Here is a 23464-nt window from a genome sequence, read left to right as displayed (position 1 = left end):
TTGTCGTTGTTGCAGTGGATGCAGCTGAACTTGCTATTGTTGTTGTTCCTGCAGCTGGACTTGTGGAAGGTTCAGAAAAGGTTACAGCTGCAGTGCTCGTTTCAGTAGCTTTTGTAGTTGCAGGAGTTCTTGTTGTAGTCTGACTTGCAGTTGTGGGTGTTGAAGTGGACTGAGCAACTGTAGTCAGTGTTGGTGTTTCGGCAGTTGAACTTGTAGCAGCAACTGAAGACATTTCTGCGGTGGTGGTTATTTCAGAGGTTGTTGCAGTTGAATCTGTAGTTTGAGGTGTCATTGTCGTTGTTGCAGTGGATGCAGCTGAACTTGCTATTGTTGTTGTTCCTGCAGCTGGACTTGTGGAAGGTGAAGAAAAGGTTACAGCTGCAGTGCTCGTTTCAGTAGCTTTTGTAGTTGCAGGAGTTCTTGTTGTAGTCTGACTTGCAGTTGTGGGTGTTGAAGTGGACTGGCCAACTGTAGTCAGTGTTGGTGTTTCTGCAGTTGAACTTGTAGCAGCAACTGAAGACATCTCTGCGGTGGTGGTTATTTCAGAGGTTGTTGCAGTTGAATCTGTAGTTTGAGGTGTCATTGTCGTTGTTGCAGTGGATGCAGCTGAACTTGCTATTGTTGTTGTTCCTGCAGCTGGACTTGTGGAAGGTTCAGAAAAGGTTACAGCTGCAGTGCTCGTTTCAGTAGCTTTTGTAGTTGCAGGAGTTCTTGTTGTAGTCTGACTTGCAGTTGTGGGTGTTGAAGTGGACTGGCCAACTGTAGTCAGTGTTGGTGTTTCGGCAGTTGAACTTGTAGCAGCAACTGAAGACATCTCTGCGGTGGTGGTTATTTCAGAGGTTGTTGCAGTTGAATCTGTAGTTTGAGGTGTCATTGTCGTTGTTGCAGTGGATGCAGCTGAACTTGCTATTGTTGTTGTTCCTACAGCTGAAATTGTGGAAGGTTCAGAAAAGGTTACAGCTGCAGTGCTTGTTTCAGTAGCTTTTGTAGTTGCAGGAGTTCTTGTTGTAGTCTGACTTGCAGTTGTGGGTGTTGAAGTGGACTGAGCAACTGTAGTCAGTGTTGGTGTTTCGGCAGTTGAACTTGTAGCAGCAACTGAAGACATCTCTGCGGTGGTGGTTATTTCAGAGGTTGTTGCAGTTGAATCTGTAGTTTGAGGTGTCATTGTCGTTGTTGCAGTGGATGCAGCTGAAGTTGTGATTGTTCCTGCAGCTGGACTTGTGGAAGGTTCAGAAAAGGTTACAGCTGCAGTGCTCGTTTCAGTAGCTTTTGTAGTTGCAGGAGTTCTTGTTGTAGTCTGACTTGCAGTTGTGGGTGTTGAAGTGGACTGGCCAACTGTAGTCAGTGTTGGGGTTTCGTCAGTTGAACTTGTAGCAGCAACTGAAGACACTTCTGTGGTGGTGGTTATTTCAGAGGTTGTTGCAGTTGAATCTGTAGTTTGAGGTGTCATTGTCGTTGTTGCAGTGGATGCAGCTGAACTTGCTATTGTTGTTGTTCCTGAAGCTGAAATTGTGGAAGGTTCAGAAAAGGTTACAGCTGCAGTGCTTGTTTCAGTAGCTTTTGTAGTTGCAGGAGTTCTTGTTGTAGTCTGACTTGCAGTTGTGGGTGTTGAAGTGGACTGAGCAACTGTAGTCAGTGTTGGTGTTTCGGCAGTTGAACTTGTAGCAGCAACTGAAGACATCTCTGCGGTGGTGGTTATTTCAGAGGTTGTTGCAGTTGAATCTGTAGTTTGAGGTGTCATTGTCGTTGTTGCAGTGGATGCAGCTGAAGTTGCTGATTGTTCCTGCAGCTGGACTTGTGGAAGGTTCAGAAAAGGTTACAGCTGCAGTGCTCGTTTCAGTAGCTTTTGTAGTTGCAGGAGTTCTTGTTGTAGTCTGACTTGCAGTTGTGGGTGTTGAAGTGGACTGGCCAACTGTAGTCAGTGTTGGTGTTTCGGCAGTTGAACTTGTAGCAGCAATTGAAGACATTTCTGCGGTGGTGGTTATTTCAGAGGTTGTTGCAGTTGAATCTGTAGTTTGAGGTGTCATTGTCGTTGTTGCAGTGGATGCAGCTGAACTTGCTATTGTTGTTGTTCCTGAAGCTGGACTTGTGGAAGGTTCAGAAAAGGTTACAGCTGCAGTGCTTGTTTCAGTAGCTTTTGTAGTTGCAGGAGTTCTTGTTGTAGTCTGACTTGCAGTTGTGGGTGTTGAAGTGGACTGGCCAACTGTAGTCAGTGTTGGTGTTTCTGCAGTTGAACTTGTAGCAGCAACTGAAGACATCTCTGCGGTGGTGGTTATTTCAGAGGTTGTTGCAGTTGAATCTGTAGTTTGAGGTGTCGTTGTTGTTGCAGTGGATGCAGCTGAAGTTGCTATTGTATTTCCTACAGCAGGACTTGTGTAAGGTTCAAAAAAGGTTACAGCTGCAGTGCTCGTTTCAGTAGCTTTTGTAGTTGCAGGAGTTCTTGTTGTAGTCTGACTTGCAGTTGTGGGTGTTGAAGTGGACTGAGCAACTGTAGTCAGTGTTGGTGTTTCGGCAGTTGAACTTGTAGCAGCAACTGAAGACATCTCTGCGGTGGTGGTTATTTCAGAGGTTGTTGCAGTTGAATCTGTAGTTTGAGGTGTCATTGTCGTTGTTGCAGTGGATGCAGCTGAACTTGCTATTGTTGTTGTTCCTGCAGCTGGACTTGTGGAAGGTTCAGAAAAGGTTACAGCTGCAGTGCTTGTTTCAGTAGCTTTTGTAGTTGCAGGAGTTCTTGTTGTAGTCTGACTTGCAGTTGTGGGTGTTGAAGTGGACTGAGCAACTGTAGTCAGTGTTGGTGTTTCGGCAGTTGAACTTGTAGCAGCAACTGAAGACATCTCTGCGGTGGAGGTTATTTCAGATGTTGTTGCAGTTGAATCTGTAGTTTGAGGTGTCATTGTCGTTGTTGCAGTGGATGCAGCTGAACTTTCTATTGTTCCTGAAGCTGAACTTGTGGAAAGTGAAGAAAAGGTTACAGCTGCAGTGCTTGTTTCAGTAGCTTTTGTAGTTGCAGGAATTCTTGTTGTAGTCTGACTTGCAGTTGTGGGTGTTGAAGTGGACTGGCCAACTGTAGTCAGTGTTGGTGTTTCTGCAGTTGAACTTGTAGCAGCAACTGAAGACATTTCTGCGGTGGTGGTTATTTCAGAGGTTGTTGCAGTTGAATCTGTAGTTTGAGGTGTCATTGTCGTTGTTGCAGTGGATGCAGCTGAACTTGCTATTGTTGTTGTTCCTGCAGCTGGACTTGTGGAAGGTTCAGAAAAGGTTACAGCTGCAGTGCTCGTTTCAGTAGCTTTTGTAGTTGCAGGAGTTCTTGTTGTAGTCTGACTTGCAGTTGTGGGTGTTGAAGTGGACTGGCCAACTGTAGTCAGTGTTGGTGTTTCTGCAGTTGAACTTGTAGCAGCAACTGAAGACATCTCTGCGGTGGTGGTTATTTCAGAGGTTGTTGCAGTTGAATCTGTAGTTTGAGGTGTCATTGTCATTGTTGCAGTGGATGCAGCTGAACTTGCTATTGTTGCTGTTCCTGAAGCTGACATTGTGGAAGGTGAAGAAAAGGTTACAGCTGCAGTGCTCGTTTCAGTAGCTTTTGTAGTTGCAGGAGTTCTTGTTGTAGTCTGACTTGCAGTTGTGGGTGTTGAAGTGGACTGAGCCAACTGTAGTCAGTGTTGGTGTTTCGGCAGTTGAACTTGTAGCAGCAATGGAAGACATCTCTGCGGTGGTGGTTATTTCAGAGGTTGTTGCAGTTGAATCTGTAGTTTGAGGTGTCATTGTCGTTGTTGCAGTGGATGCAGCTGATGTTGCTGTGTTGTTGTTCCTACAACTGGACTTGTGGAAGGTGAAGAAAAGGTTATAGCTGCAGTGCTCGTTTCAGTAGCTTTTGTAGTTGCAGGAGTTCTTGTTGTAGTCTGACTTGCAGTTGTGGGTGTTGAAGTGGACTGGCCAACTGTAGTCAGTGTTGGTGTTTCTGCAGTTGAACTTGTAGCAGCAACTGAAGACATTCTGCGGTGGTGGTTATTTCAGAGGTTGTTGCAGTTGAATCTGTAGTTTGAGGTGTCATTGTCGTTGTTGCAGTGGATGCAGCTGAACTTGCTATGTTGTTGTTCCTGAAGCTGGAATTGTGGAAGGTTCAGAAAAGGTTACAGCTGCAGTGCTGTTTCAGTAGCTTTTGTAGTTGCAGGAGTTCTTGTTGTAGTCTGACTTGCAGTTGTGGGTGTTGAAGTGGACTGGCCAACTGTAGTCAGTGTTGGTGTTTCTGCAGTTGAACTTGTAGCAGCAACTGAAGACATCTCTGCGGTGGTGGTTATTTCAGAGGTTGTTGCAGTTGAATCTGTAGTTTGAGGTGTCATTGTCGTTGTTGCAGTGGATGCAGCTGAAGTTGCTATTGTTGTTCCTACAGCTGGACTTGTGGAAGGTTCAGAAAAGGTTACAGCTGCAGTGCTCGTTTCAGTAGCTTTTGTAGTTGCAGGAGTTCTTGTTGTAGTCTGACTTGCAGTTGTGGGTGTTGAAGTGGACTGGCCAACTGTAGTCAGTGTTGGGGTTTCTGCAGTTGAACTTGTAGCAGCAACTGAAGACATCTCTGCGGTGGTGGTTATTTCAGAGGTTGTTGCAGTTGAATCTGTAGTTTGAGGTGTCATTGTCATTGTTGCAGTGGATGCAGCTGAACTTGCTATTGTTGCTGTTCCTGAAGCTGACATTGTGGAAGGTGAAGAAAAGGTTACAGCTGCAGTGCTCGTTTCAGTAGCTTTTGTAGTTGCAGGAGTTCTTGTTGTAGTCTGACTTGCAGTTGTGGGTGTTGAAGTGGACTGAGCAACTGTAGTCAGTTTTGGTGTTTCGGCAGTTGAACTTGTAGCAGCAACTGAAGACATCTCTGCGGTGGTGGTTATTTCAGAGGTTGTTGCAGTTGAATCTGTAGTTTGAGGTGTCATTGTCGTTGTTGCAGTGGATGCAGCTGAAGTTTCTATTGTTCCTGCAGCTGGACTTGTGGAAGGTTCAGAAAAGGTTACAGCTGCAGTGCTCGTTTCAGTAGCTTTTGTAGTTGCAGGAGTTCTTGTTGTAGTCTGACTTGCAGTTGTGGGTGTTGAAGTGGACTGAGCAACTGTAGTCAGTGTTGGTATTTCTGCAGTTGAACTTGTAGCAGCAACTGAAGACATCTCTGCGGTGGTTGTTATTTCAGAGGTTGTTGCAGTTGAATCTGTAGTTTGAGGTGTCATTGTCGTTGTTGCAGTGGATGCAGCTGAACTTGCTATTGTTGTTGTTCCTGCAGCTGGACTTGTGGAAGGTGAAGAAAAGGTTACAGCTGCAGTGCTCGTTTCAGTAGCTTTTGTAGTTGCAGGAGTTCTTGTTGTAGTCTGACTTGCAGTTGTGGGTGTTGAAGTGGACTGAGCAACTGTAGTCAGTGTTGTTGTTTCTGCAGTTGAACTTGTAGCAGCAACTGAAGACATCTCTGCGGTGGTGGTTATTTCAGAGGTTGTTGCAGTTGAATCTGTAGTTTGAGGTGTCATTGTCGTTGTTGCAGTGGATGCAGCTGAACTTGCTATTGTTGTTGTTCCTGCAGCTGGAAATTGTGGAAGGTGCAGAAAAGGTTACAGCTGCAGTGCTCGTTTCAGTAGCTTTTGTAGTTGCAGGAGTTCTTGTTGTAGTCTGACTTGCAGTTGTGGGTGTTGAAGTGGACTGGCCAACTGTAGTCAGTGTTGGTGTTTCTGCAGTTGAACTTGTAGCAGCAACTGAAGACATTTCTGCGGTGGTGGTTATTTCAGAGGTTGTTGCAGTTGAATCTGTAGTTTGAGGTGTCATTGTCGTTGTTGCAGTGGATGCAGCTGAAGTTTCTATTGTTCCTGCAGCTGGACTTGTGGAAGGTTCAGAAAAGGTTACAGCTGCAGTGCTCGTTTCAGTAGCTTTTGTAGTTGCAGGAGTTCTTGTTGTAGTCTGACTTGCAGTTGTGGGTGTTGAAGTGGACTGGCCAACTGTAGTCAGTGTTGGTGTTTCGGCAGTTGAACTTGTAGCAGCAACTGAAGACATCTCTGCGGTGGTGGTTATTTCAGAGGTTGTTGCAGTTGAATCTGTAGTTTGAGGTGTCATTGTCGTTGTTGCAGTGGATGCAGCTGAAGTTGCTATGTGTTGTTCCTGACAGCTGGACTTGTGGAAGGTTCAGAAAAGGTTACAGCTGCAGTGCTGGTTTCACTAGCTTTTGTAGTTGCAGGAGTTCTTGTTGTAGTCTGACTTGCAGTTGTGGGTGTTGTAGTGGACTGGCCAACTGTAGTCAGTGTTGGTGTTTCGGCAGTTGAACTTGTAGCAGCAACTGAAGACATCTCTGCGGTGGTGGTTATTTCAGAGGTTGTTGCAGTTGAATCTGTAGTTTGAGGTGTCATTGTCGTTGTTGCAGTGGATACAGCTGAACTTGCTATTGTTGTTGTTCCTACAGCTGGACTTGTGAAAGGTGGAGAAAAGGTTATGGCTGCAGTGCTCGTTTCAGTAGCTGTTGTAGTTGCAGGAGTTCTTGTTGTAGTCTGACTTGCAGTTGTGGGTGTTGAAGTGGACTGAGCAACTGTAGTCAGTGTTGGTGTTTCGGCAGTTGAACTTGTAGCAGCAACTGAAGACATCTCTGCGGTGGTGGTTATTTCAGAGGTTGTTGCAGTTGAATCTGTAGTTTGAGGTGTCATTGTCGTTGTTGCAGTGGATGCAGCTGAACTTGCTATTGTTGTTGTTCCTGCAGCTGGACTTGTGGAAGGTTCAGAAAAGGTTACAGCTGCAGTGCTCGTTTCAGTAGCTTTTGTAGTTGCAGGAGTTCTTGTTGTAGTCTGACTTGCAGTTGTGGGTGTTGAAGTGGACTGGCCAACTGTAGTCAGTGTTGGTGTTTCGGCAGTTGAACTTGTAGCAGCAACTGAAGACATCTCTGCGGTGGTGGTTATTTCAGAGGTTGTTGCAGTTGAATCTGTAGTTTGAGGTGTCATTGTCGTTGTTGCAGTGGATGCAGCTGAAGTTGCTATTGTTGTTGTTCCTACAGCTGGACTTGTGGAAGGTTCAGAAAAGGTTACAGCTGCAGTGCTCGTTTCAGTAGCTTTTGTAGTTGCAGGAGTTCTTGTTGTAGTCTGACTTGCAGTTGTGGGTGTTGAAGTGGACTGAGCAACTGTAGTCAGTGTTGGTGTTTCTGCAGTTGAACTTGTAGCAGCAACTGAAGACATTTCTGTGGTGGTGGTTATTTCAGAGGTTGTTGCAGTTGAATCTGTAGTTTGAGGTGTCATTGTCGTTGCTACAGTGGATGCAGCTGAAGTTAATATTGTTGCTACAGCTGGACTTGTGGAAGGTTCAGAAAAGGTTACAGCTGCAGTGCTGTTTCAGTAGCTTTTGTAGTTGCAGGAGTTCTTGTTGTAGTCTGACTTGCAGTTGTGGGTGTTGAAGTGGACTGGCCAACTGTAGTCAGTGTTGGTGTTTCTGCAGTTGAACTTGTAGCAGCAACTGAAGACATCTCTGCGGTGGTGGTTATTTCAGAGGTTGTTGCAGTTGAATCTGTAGTTTGAGGTGTCATTGTCGTTGTTGCAGTTGATGCAGCTGATGTTGTTGTTGTTGTTGTTCCTACAACTGGACTTGTGGAAGGTTCAGAAAAGGTTACAGCTGCAGTGCTGTTTTCAGTAGCTTTTTTAGTTACAGTAGTTCTTGTTGTGGTCTGACTTGCAGTTGTGGGTGTTGAAGTGGACTGAGCAACTGTAGTCAGTTTTGGTGTTTCGGCAGTTGAACTTGTAGCAGCAACTGAAGACATTTCTGCGGTGGTGGTTATTTCAGAGGTTGTTGCAGTTGAATCTGTAGTTTGAAGTGTCATTGTCGTTGTTGCAGTGGATGCAGCTGATGTTGTTGTAGTTGTTCCTACAACTGGACTTGTGGAAGGTTCAGAAAAGGTTATAGCTGCAGTGCTCGTTTCAGTAGCTTTTGTAGTTGCAGGAGTTCTTGTTGTAGTCTGACTTGCAGTTTTGGGTGTTGAAGTGGACTGAGCAACTGTAGTCAGTGTTGGTGTTGTTTCTGCAGTTGAACTTGTAGCAGCAACTGAAGACATTTCTGTGGTGGTGGTTATTTCAGAGCGCGTTGCAGTTGAATCTGTAGTTTGAGGTATCATTGTCGTTGCTACAGTGGATGCAGCTGAACTTGCTATTGTTGCTACAGCTGGACTTGTGGAAGGTTCAGAAAAAGTTACAGCTGCAGTGCTCGTTTCAGTAGCTTTTGTAGTTGCAGGAGTTCTTGTTGTAGTCTGACTTGCAGTTGTGGGTGTTGAAGTGGACTGAGCAACTGTAGTCAGTGTTGGTGTTTCGGCAGTTGAACTTGTAGCAGCAACTGAAGACATTTCTGCGGTGGTGGTTATTTCAGAGGTTGTTGCAGTTGAATCTGTAGTTTGAGGTGTCATTGTCGTTGTTGCAGTGGATGCAGCTGAAGGTGCGATTGTTCCTAAAGTTGGACTTGTGGAAGGTTCAGAAAAGGTTATAGCTGCAGTGCTCGTTTCAGTAGCTTTTGTAGTTACAGGAGTTCTTGTTGTAGTCTGACTTGCAGTTGTGGGTATTGAAGTGGACTGAGCAACTGTAGTCAGTGTTGGCGTTTCGGCAGTTGAACTTGTAGCAGCAACTGAAGACATTTTTGCGGTGGTGGTTATTTCAGAGGTTGTTGCAGTTGAATCTGTAGTTTGAGGTGTCATTGTCGTTATTGCAGTGGATGCAGCTGAAGTTGCTATTGTTGTTGTTCCTACAGCTGGACTTGTGGAAGATGAAGACAAGGTTACAGCTGCAGTGTTGGTTTCAGTAGCTTTTGTAGTTGCAAGAGTTCTTGTTGGAGTGTTTATTGAAGTGGACTTGGAAACTATAGTCAGTGTTGGTGTTGTTTTGGCAGTTGAACTTGTAGCAGGAACTGAAGCCGCAGTCCTTGTTTCCGTGGATTTGGTAGTTGCAGCAGTTTTGGTTGTGGACCTTGCAGTGGTGCTTATTTTAGTTCTTGTGGCAATCAAGCTTGTGGATTGTGCTGCCATTGTGGATGTTGTAGTGGATGCAGCTGATGTTACTATTGGTGTTTTTCCTGCAGCTGGAGTTGTGGAGTTGTGAAGTTGTGAAGTTTCTGCACTGTTAAATGCTGTGTTTTGTGTTGGTGGAGTTTGCACTGGAGAAGGCCTATAAGGTTTTGATGGGATGGAAGGAAAGCCCCAAAGTTCATACATTGGATGCTCAGGTAGGTCTTCAACATGTCCTGTAGCAGCTTTGCTAGACACAACTGGAGTGGTTTGACCTACAGCTCTTTCTATGATTGTTATGGGTGTTGCTAGTTCTTCTGGCACGTAAGGAGCAGGCGGAATATCTGGAAAATCCCAAAAGGTGTCAAAGGGTATGTCTGGTCCAGATTCTTCTGTGGGTGTTTCTCTTATAGCATCCTCCTTGTTAGATGTACTTTGTGTCGGTGTGATTAATACTGCAGATGGTCTATAAGGTTTTGATGGGATGGAAGGAAAGTTCCAAATTTCATCTATTGGTTCCTCAGGTAGGTCTTCAACATAAGTTTTAGGGGCTTTGCTAGACACAACTGGAGTGGTTTGACCTACAGCTCTTTCTATGATTGTTATGGGTGTTGCTGGTTCTTCTGGCACGTAAGGAGCAGGCAGAATGTCTGGAAAATCCCAAAACATGTCAACAGGTACGTCTGGTCCAGATTCTTCTGTATATGTTTCCCTTGTAGTGTCCTCGTTGTTAGATGAGCTTTGTGTTGGCTTGGTTAATACTGCAGATGGCCTATAAGGATTTGATGAGATGGAAGGAACCCTCGTAAACTGATTGCTCAGGTATGTCTTCAACATAGTCTCAAGCAGTGGTCACTAACTCTGGTCCTGGAGATCTACCTTCCTGTATAGTCTAGATCCAACTGCAATCTTTCACACCTGCTTCAGCTAATCAGCTTCTTCAGAAGTTCTTGTTTGGCTGTATCAGATGCATTGGCGTTAGGTGATAGGAGCAGTGGCATTTTACATGCAGGTTGGAATTAAACTCTGCAGGAAAGTAGATCTCCAGGAATGTTGCCACTTGTCTAAAGGGTGCCTCCTAGAACTTACCCATTAGTATTTCCATTTTGATACATGTATGGTGGGGATGGTATGATGTTAAAACCCCAAAAAGGGTCCTGTCTCTGTTTCCTTGCCCTGGGTTGTTGTTGAGGTTGGTGTTGGACACATGACACTTTTGCTATGCTACATTCATTTGTCAGGTCAGTATACTGCAGCACAAGGTGATCCTAAAGGAGGAAACAAATGAACGTAAAAAGCCATCCTCTTCACAATAAGTTTGAGCTGTTACCTTTGGGACTTTTCAGATGGTGATAACTAAGAAAAATCTTTCATTTCCACCACCCCTGAATCATTCTTAATGATTCTTGGTATAAATGAATTGATGTTTTACTGATGTTTATATTGATTTTATACTTGATTTCCTGTGTAAGTATTCTGTTCTAATCTGTTCCATATTCATGCAGAATAAATGTCTTACAGAGCTGACTATTTTTACGAGTGCAAAAGACACTTGATCAGGAAGTAAAGGATTATCAAGCTTACATTCTTAATTTCAGATGGGACATTCTGGATACATTAAAGGGAGAATATAATCAATGACTAATGACTGATCATTAATTAATCAATCAACCTTCTTCCTTTCAAGACAGATATTGTGTGCTTTCAGAATCTAAATATGTATTTTACATTGAAAGGGACTGTTTTCAGATGAAGTTGGTGTTATAGACAAAATGAGCAAACCCCAGTGGCTATGTCTTTAATCAGTAGGCAAACAAAAGAGTTCATTATGCTAATTATGTGTTCTATGTATATGTGAGTCTCACTTGTAAATCTAGTCTCATACTAATTTACACTGCTAGTGAGGATTAGAGCCAGACTACCTGATACTCTGCAACAAACAAATATTTTAACGCTTGGATTTGTCCTTAGAACATTCAAAAAAGAGCTGAACAGCCAAAAGTGCACCACCGAAGACAGAACATTATAGATTCTCCCAGAAGTCAGGTGTGGCACACCTTTGTGTTTGTTGGTGCTTGTTTAGTTGGTGTTCTCTGCCTTAGAGTGCAGAAAAGATGTTTAGACTTAGCATAGAAAACTCAAAGGCATAAATTGTATTGAGATAGCAATTGTGTTTACCGATTTCGTTCTTTGTTGTGACCGTACTGAGAGAATAGCAAGCATAATTTCACAGACTGTCATTACCTCCATTCTTTTGTTCTTCATTTTGATAAACAGGCCATCTTTATTTCTCCATTGTGTTAGATCAGGTTCTTGAGAGAGGTTCTTCTTCTCTTGTGCAGGAAGCTTATCTACCTCTAAAAAAAAGAGAAGTTTAATATCTGCTCTTACAAAATCTCGTGGGACTGTCCACTTCCAACGTTGATTATTTGACATTATCAGGCATAGTATTTTTAACATGGACTCAAACTGACCTCCAAATCTCATGCCTTTCAGCTCTTTAGCCGACAACTTCACAGTCACGTCTTCACTTCCACACGTAACTGAAGGAACCTGCAGAAGAGCCCCAGGTGCAGATGATGGACACGTTTTCTCCAGGATGCTCCCCGAGGAACCCATTTTTACAGAGTATGACCTCCTCTGGCCAACCTGAGAAGACAAGACCGCAGAATTATCTACCTGTAGTTGGACCAACATTAACCTTAGAAGTCACTGTGATTGCCATCAATGTATGCTGTGATATCTCACTTGTCGTTCACTGAAACAGGTTAAGAAATTTTATGCCTCTTGAGGAAATCGGCTCATTTTGAATGCAATATGACATGTTCTACTATTCATTATTTATAGTTATTGCTTTTAATGTAGTATCATACTTAAGAACTACATAATTTGTGGTAAACAAATTAAACTAAACTAAATCTAAACTTCTAAATTTCTAAGACTAAATAGAAAATGAGTGAAAAAGAGCCCCACCCAGTGTTTCAGGAAGCAGCCTTCATGGAAGATCCTGAGCAGTGAGCTGGGCTGCACCTCCACATGACTGCACTCCAACAGCAGGTTTTTAATGAAGACCTGAGGATGGTCATCTAAAAGAAGAAACAGCAGTACAGATTATTCACCTGTGGTTAGTTGCAGCAGATGTACAACAGTACAAATATAGTCTACGTATAATGTAAGTGTTTGGTAAGTTCACGTTTATGCATTACTAAGTCAAAAATCTAGTCTTTAACGTTGAGCTTAGCAGTTACTTAGTATTCATGCCTCCCCCAAGCGGGCCTAGATCATCCCATGGGTTTTATGGGCATGTCCACATTGGCCCGAGCCAGTAGGAGACCCCAGTGAGCAATTATGACAAAATCTAAACAGCTGTCTTGACTCTTGGTGAGAAATGTTCTTGTAGTAGTGGGGGAAAAAGGAATTTCAAACTTCTTTTAAGGCCAATCAAAAGGCCTGACACTCTACATGTCTTTGCTAAACCATCACGTTTTCTCCTAGCTGCTATTTCACTACCACCATGAACTCAGTAAAGCCATGGGAAATTTTGGACTAAATGTATGAATGTAGACTTATTAAGTTGGGAATAAACTGACAAGTGAAATTTCAAAACCAATCCAACATCTCGTGAAGGGGGAGCTCACCGTAAGGGGTGCTGGTAGACACATCAACATAGAATGATGGACAACAAGCCTGTCTTTAGGCCCATGATCATTACAGAACTTATCATGGCTGAAAAACTTGACAATGTATGTGCCAGAATAAAGTGATGTGGAAAGACGAGCTCTTGCATTTGTATCCAAATGCTGTGCCATCATACCCATTAGAAACACACAAAAAGGACAACCACTATCCACAGAAAACAAGTCATGTTAAAATTACATACATACACGTACGCATCACTGACCAACAATATGAACTTTGTCCACAGATACTCCAACAAGCCACTGATGGATCAAGCCTGTCTGAAATTGTCTGAAGTTACTGTCCAGTTCATTTCATTGGACTTTTTCTTTTAAGTATATGCTCATTCAAAATTTGATGCCTGCAATACATTCCAAAAAAACGTGGGACCATGACGGATGCAGCATTTAGAACTTTACGCTGGTAACAGTCTGGATGTTTTTTTGGCCCAAAGAACACAACGTCCATTATTTCTATAAAAATCTGAAAGGTTGACTCGTCAGACCACAATACACGTTTCCACTGAGCATCAGTCCATTTCAGATGAGCTTGAGCCCAGAGAACTCGGCGGCGTTTCTGGACATTGTTGATATGTAACTTCCACTGTCAACAATTCTGACTCAGTAATTTTCTCTAAAACAGAGCGTTTCACAACAAACCACTCTGAACAAACTTTGACCTTAACCACTTCTGCAGAATGTTTTGGGAAATCTGTGGAATTCTCCACAGACCAGCAGACCTACAGGGAGATCCACTCGAAAGAGGCCCCGAATATTCTGTTGTAACTCCCATTAGGATGAAGCAATCTGAACCAGAAAAATATGCTTCATACCTTGATGTATGTCTAATCAATTGCATTACATGCGATGCTGGAAGTGATCTCCGTTTTCTGCCAGACATATGAGGGGGTACGGGGGTGTGCACGGAGGTTACACATTGCAATGGCTGTCCGGCGCATACCTCATTGCCCTGTTGCCGGGTGTACCCGGGTGCTCCATATGCTTTGTCCTAGAGAGAGTTATTACAGGATATTCGGGGCCTCTTTCAAGTAAAAATATTTGAGTATTATGTTAGATGACATCCTCTAATGTTTTAAAGCTGTATGTCAAACAATTGATAAAAACGCTAAAGTTTAGCTAAAGAGATTTTATTTTGGGAACAGCTGTCGTTTTACTCAGCAGAAAAAAATGGTTGGAGTCTTTTTTATCTATTATCTATTTGTCTATTAGTGTAACTATGGTGATATTTAATATAAGACAACGTTGCACTCACTGGACTCTCACTGGGCACAATTTACGTTCTTATAGTTAGCTGGATTGCTGATAGTACAATCTGAATACGGTAGAGCAGCTTTTAGTCACAGCGCTCCATCAGAAACATTTCCAATTGAAGTTGTTTATCTCCCTGACCGACTTTAAGATAACTGTTTCTGATTTGATTCTGCTGTTGTTGTTTCTTTGTTGATTGTCCTCTTGGTTGTTGTGGGCTCTGCTAACTTGTGAAAAAGTGATTTTTAATCTCAAAGTGACCACCCTAGTTAAGTAAAAACAAAATAAACGCTGATGTGTACCATTAGTTCATAGAGCTAGGCATCATAGGCTTATCCGCCTAAGAGCAAATTAGCCTTCTGGCATTTAATCACAGAATTTCATTAAAAGACATTTTTTTGTATACCGTTTTATTGACAAGTAAAACTAGTGAGAGCTCCCTGTAGGACCCAATAATGTCATAATTTCCCAATAATGTAAAATCACCCAGAAATGCAATATCATTTTGCACTTAACTCAGCCAAAAATGTAATAAAACCCAATAATGTAATAACTCACCCAAAAACGCAATATAACACAATGTCTAAACTAATAATTTTACAATAACAAGTTGATTGATAATGGAGTACCTTGTTTCATTATTTGGAATGTGTGACAACATTGGGTTCTAGACGCCCCCTGCTGAACTTTTGCAGACATAAGCAGTCAACTTCCTGAAAGGTCTTATAATCAAATGCAGATCTACTGAACCTGACAGTCCAACAGTATTTAGTGTTGATACACAAAAAGGTTTTACAACATCAGAGTAGAAACTATTTAGTGTTTAAGAAGTGTTAACACTAGAAAACACAGCGGATGAAGACGTTTTCAGTGCAGGCCTGTCAGATCATCAGAGCCAGAGAAACTACGCAGCATGCACCACTCAATGCAGGGTGGAACATCAATTCAGATCTCCATATTAAACACTAAATACAGTACTTTTATCCACATAAGTACAGCTGGTTAAATTTTGCTTGTCCATTATGGAGAGTGTTTCTGCATCATCTACTACAGTTTGGTTTGGAAATACAGATATTCAAACGGTGTCAGTGAAGATTCAGAGATAACTGATAACTGGAACAGCTCTTGCTCCAGTCGACTCTGTTTATACTCAGTGCACCCTTTAGCAAGTAAATCGGATAATTACAGATTCCTCTCATCCAGCAAACTATCTTTAGCTTTAAAAACAAAGACAACCAGCTTTAAGACCAGCTTTTTCCTACTGCGATGTTACTAAACTCTTCTGAGCAGTGACCACCAGTACAGTCTGTAAGATTTCCCACTTTGTAAGAATGTGTAACTTTCCACGGCTCTCCAATACTAAATGCTGTACGTTGTGTACTGAATTGTATACTGTTTACTGCATGCATGTCAGTGTTGTGACTGATTGTTTAGCATTTTCGTGTCGTTTATTTGGGTGGCTTTCGGTGTGTAACAGCCTTAAAAGTTATTATAACCAGAAACAACAGAAATTGTGAACGTAACCTGCTGGTCTGTACGCCTGCGTTAACGTGAAGGTGACGACACCCGCTGAGTAAAGCAGCAGCTTTACTTTAAAGTGCAGAAGTGCTGTGGCCCAATCATTCTATCACAGTAATTATTATGCATGTCTCATTAAAGATTAATGAGGTCAGTACTTTTCATTAAAGTAGATCAATATTTGCTAATGCAGCATTTATGCATCTGATGTCTCCAATCTTTAGTCTCCATGACGATTTCAGTAGGGACTGGATTTCAGACAGTAGCTATTACAGAGTAACAGTTCCTACCTTCATAATCTCATAATTAACTCCAGATAAGAAAACAGCATCACACAAACATCCTAACTAGACTAAACCTCCTAAATCCTGTCCTAACTTTAGGATGAACCCCAACAGGGTCCTCACTTCTGTTTAAGGTCCGTTTCTATGGTTTTTAGGCAGCTGAGTCAGCAGCATAGTTCACTACCAGCATAGTGAGCTCCATTTATTTCTACTGTAAAACGCTGCTTTCACTGTGAGATGATTTTCTTTTCTAACTCTGCGTTTTAAAGATCTCAGACGCTGCAGACTCGATCTCCACCGCCCCTCTGATTACCTTCGTGTGTTAATGTTGATGATGAAATATTACAGTGATGGTGGTGAATAATGAGGAGACGGAGCTGAACGTGTCTCTGTTTATTAGGAGGAGTAACGTTAGCGTGCTCGGCTAAAGCGTTTGGGAAATGGAGACTGAAACTGGGGAGCAGCGACGCTCCGATTAACAGCAGGGGGCGCTCTCACAACATTCCTAAACAATGTTCAGCACTGTTTTTACGATTCGAAAATTCGAATGAGATGTTGACTTCGGCTTCTTACCGTTTTTGCAGCGCTCAGAGAAGCCACTGTGGACTTTACACACACTTGCCTTTATCTCGTCAGGGTTAGAAAGCTATACTGACGTCTGACTCATTCATATTTGTTTTTACTATTTTGCCCAATAAAAATATTGTAGATCAATTGCAGTTGTTAATTATGGTTCTTATTAAAAGTGAAGGGACGTCCAGAATAATATGCCACTGTTAATCTACAAAAGAAGTTTCCTTAAGTATCTAAAATGGTTTTATGTATTAAGAAATACATAAATACACAATATCGTGATACATACCTTAATTATATGGTGATATACATTTTTGCCCACACTGCCCAATACTCTGATCCCTACATAACTCCTATTACATGTGTGATATTAATTTATGTTTGAATGTCAACAGCCATTCTTATTGTTGTTGTTGTCTTTGTAATCCAAAGTCTCAAGGCACAGGGTTGGCTATCTGAACATTCTGGTGGACACCACATGTTCTAGAAAGACCAAAAACACAGAGATGGCGCACAGCTAATCAAGCTCACTCTGCTGATCAGAGCAGATTAAAAATGACGATATTAAAACAACACACTGATTTCATCGAACGTCACCGTTCAGCCAGAAGGACGGACACGAGCGTGGCGTCGGTCCTCAGAACAAACAGCACCGACATGAGCACACAGAGCTGATACAGTATCAGGACCAGTGTGTAAAGGCCACATTAACGTTCCAGAGCCGCCAGGAAAACAAGAAAACAGCAGATCAGTGAAGGAAAAACAAGCTGTTCAGAAACGGAAAACTACACTGACTCCATTTAAAACCCTCCAGTAAAAGCATAATGAAACACATCGGCTCAGAAGACTGTAAACCAAGTTAAACTCCATTCATGGTGGAGGGATACATGCAGGGTGCTGTGAGGCAAAATAGTCCCCAAAGAAAACGTATTATTTCAGATTTTCCACTATTTTCCATCATCAACATTCCATATAAACTCAGAAGACTCGTGTAGGTTCACTGGTGGTTCTGGATAGTAAATAAAATGTCTATATTTGTGTTGTAGTCATGGCGACCCTGGTTCCTATCACCACCACTGTAAAGACATCTGAACCGTTTCACACCAAACCACTCTTAGTCACTCTGTTTACGGTGCAGCTTCTACGTTCTGAGGCCTGAGGCACCATTTAAGGTGGAACAGAAAATCTGAAAAAGAAGCTGGCGAATGTGGCAGGACCATAACGCCTGCCTCAGGCATGTCAGGAGCTGAAGTGTGCCCACACTGGTCATTACCCGCTGATGACCTTAAAAGTCCTCTTACCTATTAGCAGGTACAGGTCAGACAGCTGATCTGGAGAAAATCTGATGGTCAAACTTTCATCATCGCAGTAAAACACCAGCTGATCAGTGAGAGATCCCACAGCTTCTACAGAGGAACATTAAAGCAGTGTCAGAGGAGCATCAGAGGAACATCATACAGCCTCAGAAAAACATCAGAGGAACGTCAGAGGAAGATCAGAAAAACATTCGATTTTTTTCTCGAAAAAGAGAGAAAGAAACATAATAATTTAAAATAAAAATAAAAAAATATGGCAAACTCTTGCAGGAAGATCAGAGAAAAATCAAATGAACATCAGAGGAAGATCTGAGGAACACTAAAGGAAGATCAGAGAAACAGAGGAAGATCAAAGAAACAGGATCATCAGAGGAACAGAGGAAGATCAGAGAAACATTAGAGGACGATCAGAGGAACAGAGGAAGATCAGAGAAACATTAGAAGAAGGTCAGAGGATCATCTGAGGAAGATCAGAGAAACAGAGGAAGATCTGAGGAACACTAGAGGAACATCAGAGGAAAATCAGAGGAACATTAAAGGAAGATCAGAGGAAGATCAGAGGAACATTAGAGGAAGATCAAAGGATCATCTGAGGAAGATCAGAGGATCATCAGAGTAAGATCAGAGGAACAACAGAGGAAGATCAGAGGATCATCAGAGGAAGATCAGAGGAACATCAGAGGAAGATCAGAGGAACATCAGAGGAAGATCAGAGACATTAGAGGAAGGTCAGAGGATCATCAGAGGAAGATCAAAGAAACAGAGGAAGATCAGAGGATCATCAGAGGAAGATCAGAGACATTAGAGGAAGATCAGAGAAACAGAGGAAGATCAGAGGATCATCAGAGGAAGATCAGAGACATTAGAGGAGATCAGAGGATCATCAGAGGAAGATCAGAGAAACAGAGGAAGATCTGAGGAACACTAGAGGAACATCAGAGGAAAATCAGAGGAACATTAGAGGAAGATCAGAGGAACATTAGAGGAACATCAGAGGATCATCAGAGGAAGATCAGAGAAATAGAGGAAGATCTGAGGAACACTAGAGGAACATCAGAGGAAAATCAGAGGAACATTAGAGGAAGATCAAAGGATCATCTGAGGAAGATCAGAGGATCATCAGATGAAGATCAGAGGATCATCAGAGGAAGATCAGAGGAAGATCAGAGGAACATCAGAGGATCATCAGAGGATCATCAGAGGAAGATCAGAGGAACATCAGAGGAAGATCAGAGGATCATCAGAGGAAGATCAGAGGAACATCAGAGGATCATCAGAGAAACTGAGGAAGATCAGATTGTTTTCTCAAGAAAAAGAAAGAAACAGAATAATTTGAAAATACTGCAGACAGAGCAGGTCAGATATCACTAAAGAGTGATGAAGAGTGAATCTTCCAAAGAGGCGTATTCCACTGAAGATAATGCACTACCTGTACTTTCCTTACAGTATTCAGGCCCTTATTGTCTCAGTATGTTAATAGAGGACATTTCTGATAAAACTCTTTTACTTTACTACTTTATCGAGTACAAACTGTTCACTGAGGTGCTAAACAGCCACTGTGATGTTTCACTCCATTCTCTTTGTTGTTTCAGGGTAACTAGTATGATTGCTCTGTTCACTAAACATGTACGTTTGAAATATATTACACATTAATATTAAACTCGCATATTTTATTGCGAGTGCCTGTTGACGTCACACAGAAACTGCCTCTGATGTTCGAGGTACAGATTTACTGTTACTCGTCTCCTTTATGAATATTCTAACTCACACTGCAGTAACACAACCCTTACTCTAGTATGATTAGGAACATTGAAATGATGTTAAAAGAGCTCCACTCACCGCGGTCGAGCCGCTCGTGCTCGTGTCCGGTGGGCTCGGCTTGTTTTTCCAAGCTCAGCTGTACCAACAGCAGCGAAACCACTGCGCGCATAAACATCTCCAAATCGCACTCGGACGGCCACGCGCCTTGCCCCCGCGCTTTTCTATGAAGGGGAGGGGGCGGGGGGGGGAGGTTAGTGTGAGGGGGGTGAGAAGGTGTGCTCTTGTGTGTTCATGTGAGATTTACCTACAGAAGCACGCACAAACCGCGCGCGATGGCTGTGCGTAATGACGCACGAATGCAGTGCGGAGGGTGTCCGTGCGTAATGACGCGCAAGTTAAAGAAAGGTCATCTAAACTTCTACAAACAATCTACCCTGTTAAAATGACTTACATCGCTCAAACCTGAGCAGGGTGGTCGTTTCTAGCACCTATATTCTTCATAACGTTCATGGAAAGCACTGGTTGTTGTGGCAACACGTATCGATCTTTTGGACATCACGGAGGTAAATGTACACACACACACACACACACACACACACACACACATACATTAATATGGAGTTGGTCCCTTTTGCAGCTCTAACAGCTTCCACTCTTCTGGGAAGCTTCCACAAGATTTTGGAGAGTGTCTGTGGGAATTTCTGCCCATTCATCCAGAAGAGTGTTTGTGAGGTCAGACACTGATGTTGGACGAGAGAGTCTGGCTCTCTGGTTGAGGTCAGGGCTCTGTGAGGGTCAGTCAAGTTCTTCCACACCAAACTCACCCAGCCAGGCCTTTATAGAGCTGCTTTGTGCACTGGGGCTCAGTCATGCTGGAACAGGAAAGGTTCTTCCCCAAACTGTTCCACAAAGGTGGAAGTGTACAATTGTCCAGAATGTCTTGGTGCTGAAGCATTAAGATTCGCCTTCACTGGATCTAAGGGTTCTAGGTCAACCCCTGAAAAACAGCCCCATATCATCATCCCTCCTCCACCAAACTCTACAGCTGGCACAGTGCAGTCAGGCAGGTAACGTTCTCCTGGCATTCGCCAAACCCAGACTCGTCCATCAGACTGACAGATAGAGAAGCTGATTGGTCACTCCACAGAACACGTTTCCACTGATCCAGAGTCCAGTGGTGGCGCTTTACACCACTCCATCTGACGCTTGGCATTGTGCTTGGTGATGTAAGGTTTGCATGCAGCTGCTCAACCATGTCATGCTGCTTTTTTTTGGTCTAGTGCTGATCTGGTTTTAGTTTAGTTGGTCACCCCAGCCTGGTCAAGCTGGCTGACCAGCATACCAGCACCCAGAACTCGATGTATGCTTGTTTTGTTGGTGAGCAGCCATGCTGGTCTGTGAGAGGTTCTTTAAAAGGTCAGGACACGGCTGTGGTTTCATTCCCATTCCAAATGACATTTACATATATTCATTAAGAAGATACACAACACATCTGTGGCGTCTGGGCGGAGAAGAACGAGAGAAGGCCATTATCCCTGCTTCAGGAATGCTCCTCTATCGAACAAGGCAGGAAAGGCCACTGAAACAGAGCTGGAATAGCAGGGAAGGTCACGCCTAGCCACACAACTTCACTTCACACTTAACCTGCAGCCAAACACAATAAACACACCCCTTTAACCAGCAAACAACAGCAGCAGCAACAAAGGTGTCTTTTAACCGGAAACTGGGGGCACAGCTTTACCACGCCTCTGAAGCCCCTTTTCTGCAGCAGATTATAGACTACACAGTCTGTAACTGGCACATTCTGAAAACAGTGTGGGTACAGTGTGCGGTATGAGTGCAATTGAAAACATATACGTATAAATGTACCACACACAGTGTTCAAATGCAATATACATATATACACATATCAGGCATAACATTCTGACCACCTCCTTGTTTCTACGCTCATTGTCCATTTTATCAGCTCCATTTACTATATAGGTGCACTTTGTAGTTCTACAGTTACAGACTGTAGTCCATCTGCTTCTCTGATACTTTGTTAGCCCCCTTTTACCCTGTTCTTCAGTGGTCAGGACCCCCATGGACCCTCACAGAGCAGGTACTATTTGGGTGGTGGATCATTCTCAGCACTGCAGTAACACAGACGTGGCGGTGGTGTGTTAGTGTGTGTTGCGCTGGTGTGAGTGGATCAGACACAGCAGTGCTGCTGGAGTTTTTAAACACTGTGTCCACTCACTGTCCACTCTGACACTCCTACCTTGTCGGTCCACCTTGTAGATGTAAAGTCAGAGACGATAGCTCATCTGCTGCTGCACAGTTTGTGTTGGTCATCCTCTAGTCCTTCATCAGTGGTCACAGGATGCTGCCCACAGGACGCTGTTGGCTGGATGTTTTTGGTTGTTGGACTATTCTCAGTCCAGCAGTGACACTGAGGTGTTTAAAACTCCAGCAGCTCTGCTGTGTCTGATCCACTCATACCAACACAACACACACTAACACACCACCACCACGTCAGTGTTACTGCAGTGCTGAGAATGATCCACCACCCAAATAGTACCTGCTCTGTGAGGGTCCATGGGGGTCCTGACCACTGAAGAACAGGGTAAAAGGGGGCTAACAAAGTATCAGAGAAACAGATGGACTACAGTCTGTAACTGTAGAACTACAAAGTGCACCTATATAGTAAGTGGAGCTGATAAAATGGACAAGAGTTTGTAGATATCATCATTTCTTCTAAAATCAAGGGAGGTTGGTTCTCTGTGCTGCAGTAACAGCAAACAGAACATTGCGGTGAGGATTTGATTGAGCATTAGTGAGGCCAACTCCAACTCACACCAAAGGTATTCAGGGGTGCTCAGTCACAAAACCCAGTGCTGGAGGGCTTTATACCCCTCTAGATAATGCTTGGCACTGGATGTGGTAACCTTGGACTGCTGCTGCTCCAGAGCATCCCATTGTATTAGCAGTAAATGGCCCTGCTTTTCTATGGAGGTTATGAATAAGCCTATTATTGAATTAGCCTAGGACTGATTAGACGGTTAAAGCACCTGAACTTACTAAGTTGAAAGGGTGTCTGGAAACGTTTAGCATGTACACACACACACACACACACACACACACACACACGTATATATATATATATATATATATATAACCCTAATCTCCATTTTTGTTGTTTTTTGGTTTTTGACATAATTTGAAAATATCTGTTGCTCTTTTATTGTGTGTGAATTTCATGATGAATGGACCAACAGAAACAGCCCAAAATGACTTGGTAAAAATTCTGGTTCCATTGACTTACATTAAAAGTAAAGTATGTTTTTCCTTCTCCTGTAAAGTTTTACGAGATTTTGTTCTGACAGCATTGATATATGTGTGTGTGTGTATATATATACACATATATGTACATATATACACATGGCAGACATTAATGTACACATCTCCTACCACTAGTCACAGGCCTTTACACATGTATAGCAATGTATATAACATTAAAATATGTAATGTTTTTATATATGTTTTACATATCTCTACATCATTCGAGTGTGTCAGCTGTTCTTTACGTTGTGTGAAAATTTCGTGATTAATGGCCCTTTCCGCTGACTTGCTTTAAAGGTTAAGAACATTTTGCCCTCTCCTGTAAAGTTACTATTTTGGAGATCTTTGTACAGCGACGATATAATATTTGCTATATATAACATTCAATTTTATTTAATTTTAAAATGTAATTGATCAGCATTAAGAGCTTCAGCTGATATGTGAAGTGAGAAAGAGTGAAAAGTGACCCAAGGAGAGGAACAGGAGAGCACAGACTGGACCTCTTTATGTCCATTTTTACATCTTTCTACTTTATCCAGCAGAATTCACAGAGTCTGCAAAACAGCCCACGTCATTCTGCCCCACAGGAGGAGGAGAGGCATCAGATCCCCATAATTATTATAATAAATTTCTCTGATTTGTTATGCTTCGCCAAAACGGAACTTCTGTGAGACAGACAGACAGACAGACAGACAGACACATTTAGACTAAGAGAGACAGGTGGATATACAGACACAGACCGAGTCATCCATTCATTCAATTATTAAT

Source organism: Colossoma macropomum, unplaced genomic scaffold (genome assembly GCF_904425465.1).
Source record: "Colossoma macropomum unplaced genomic scaffold, Colossoma_macropomum, whole genome shotgun sequence".
Classification (NCBI taxonomy): domain Eukaryota; kingdom Metazoa; phylum Chordata; class Actinopteri; order Characiformes; family Serrasalmidae; genus Colossoma; species Colossoma macropomum.
This window is presented reverse-complemented; position numbering follows the sequence as displayed.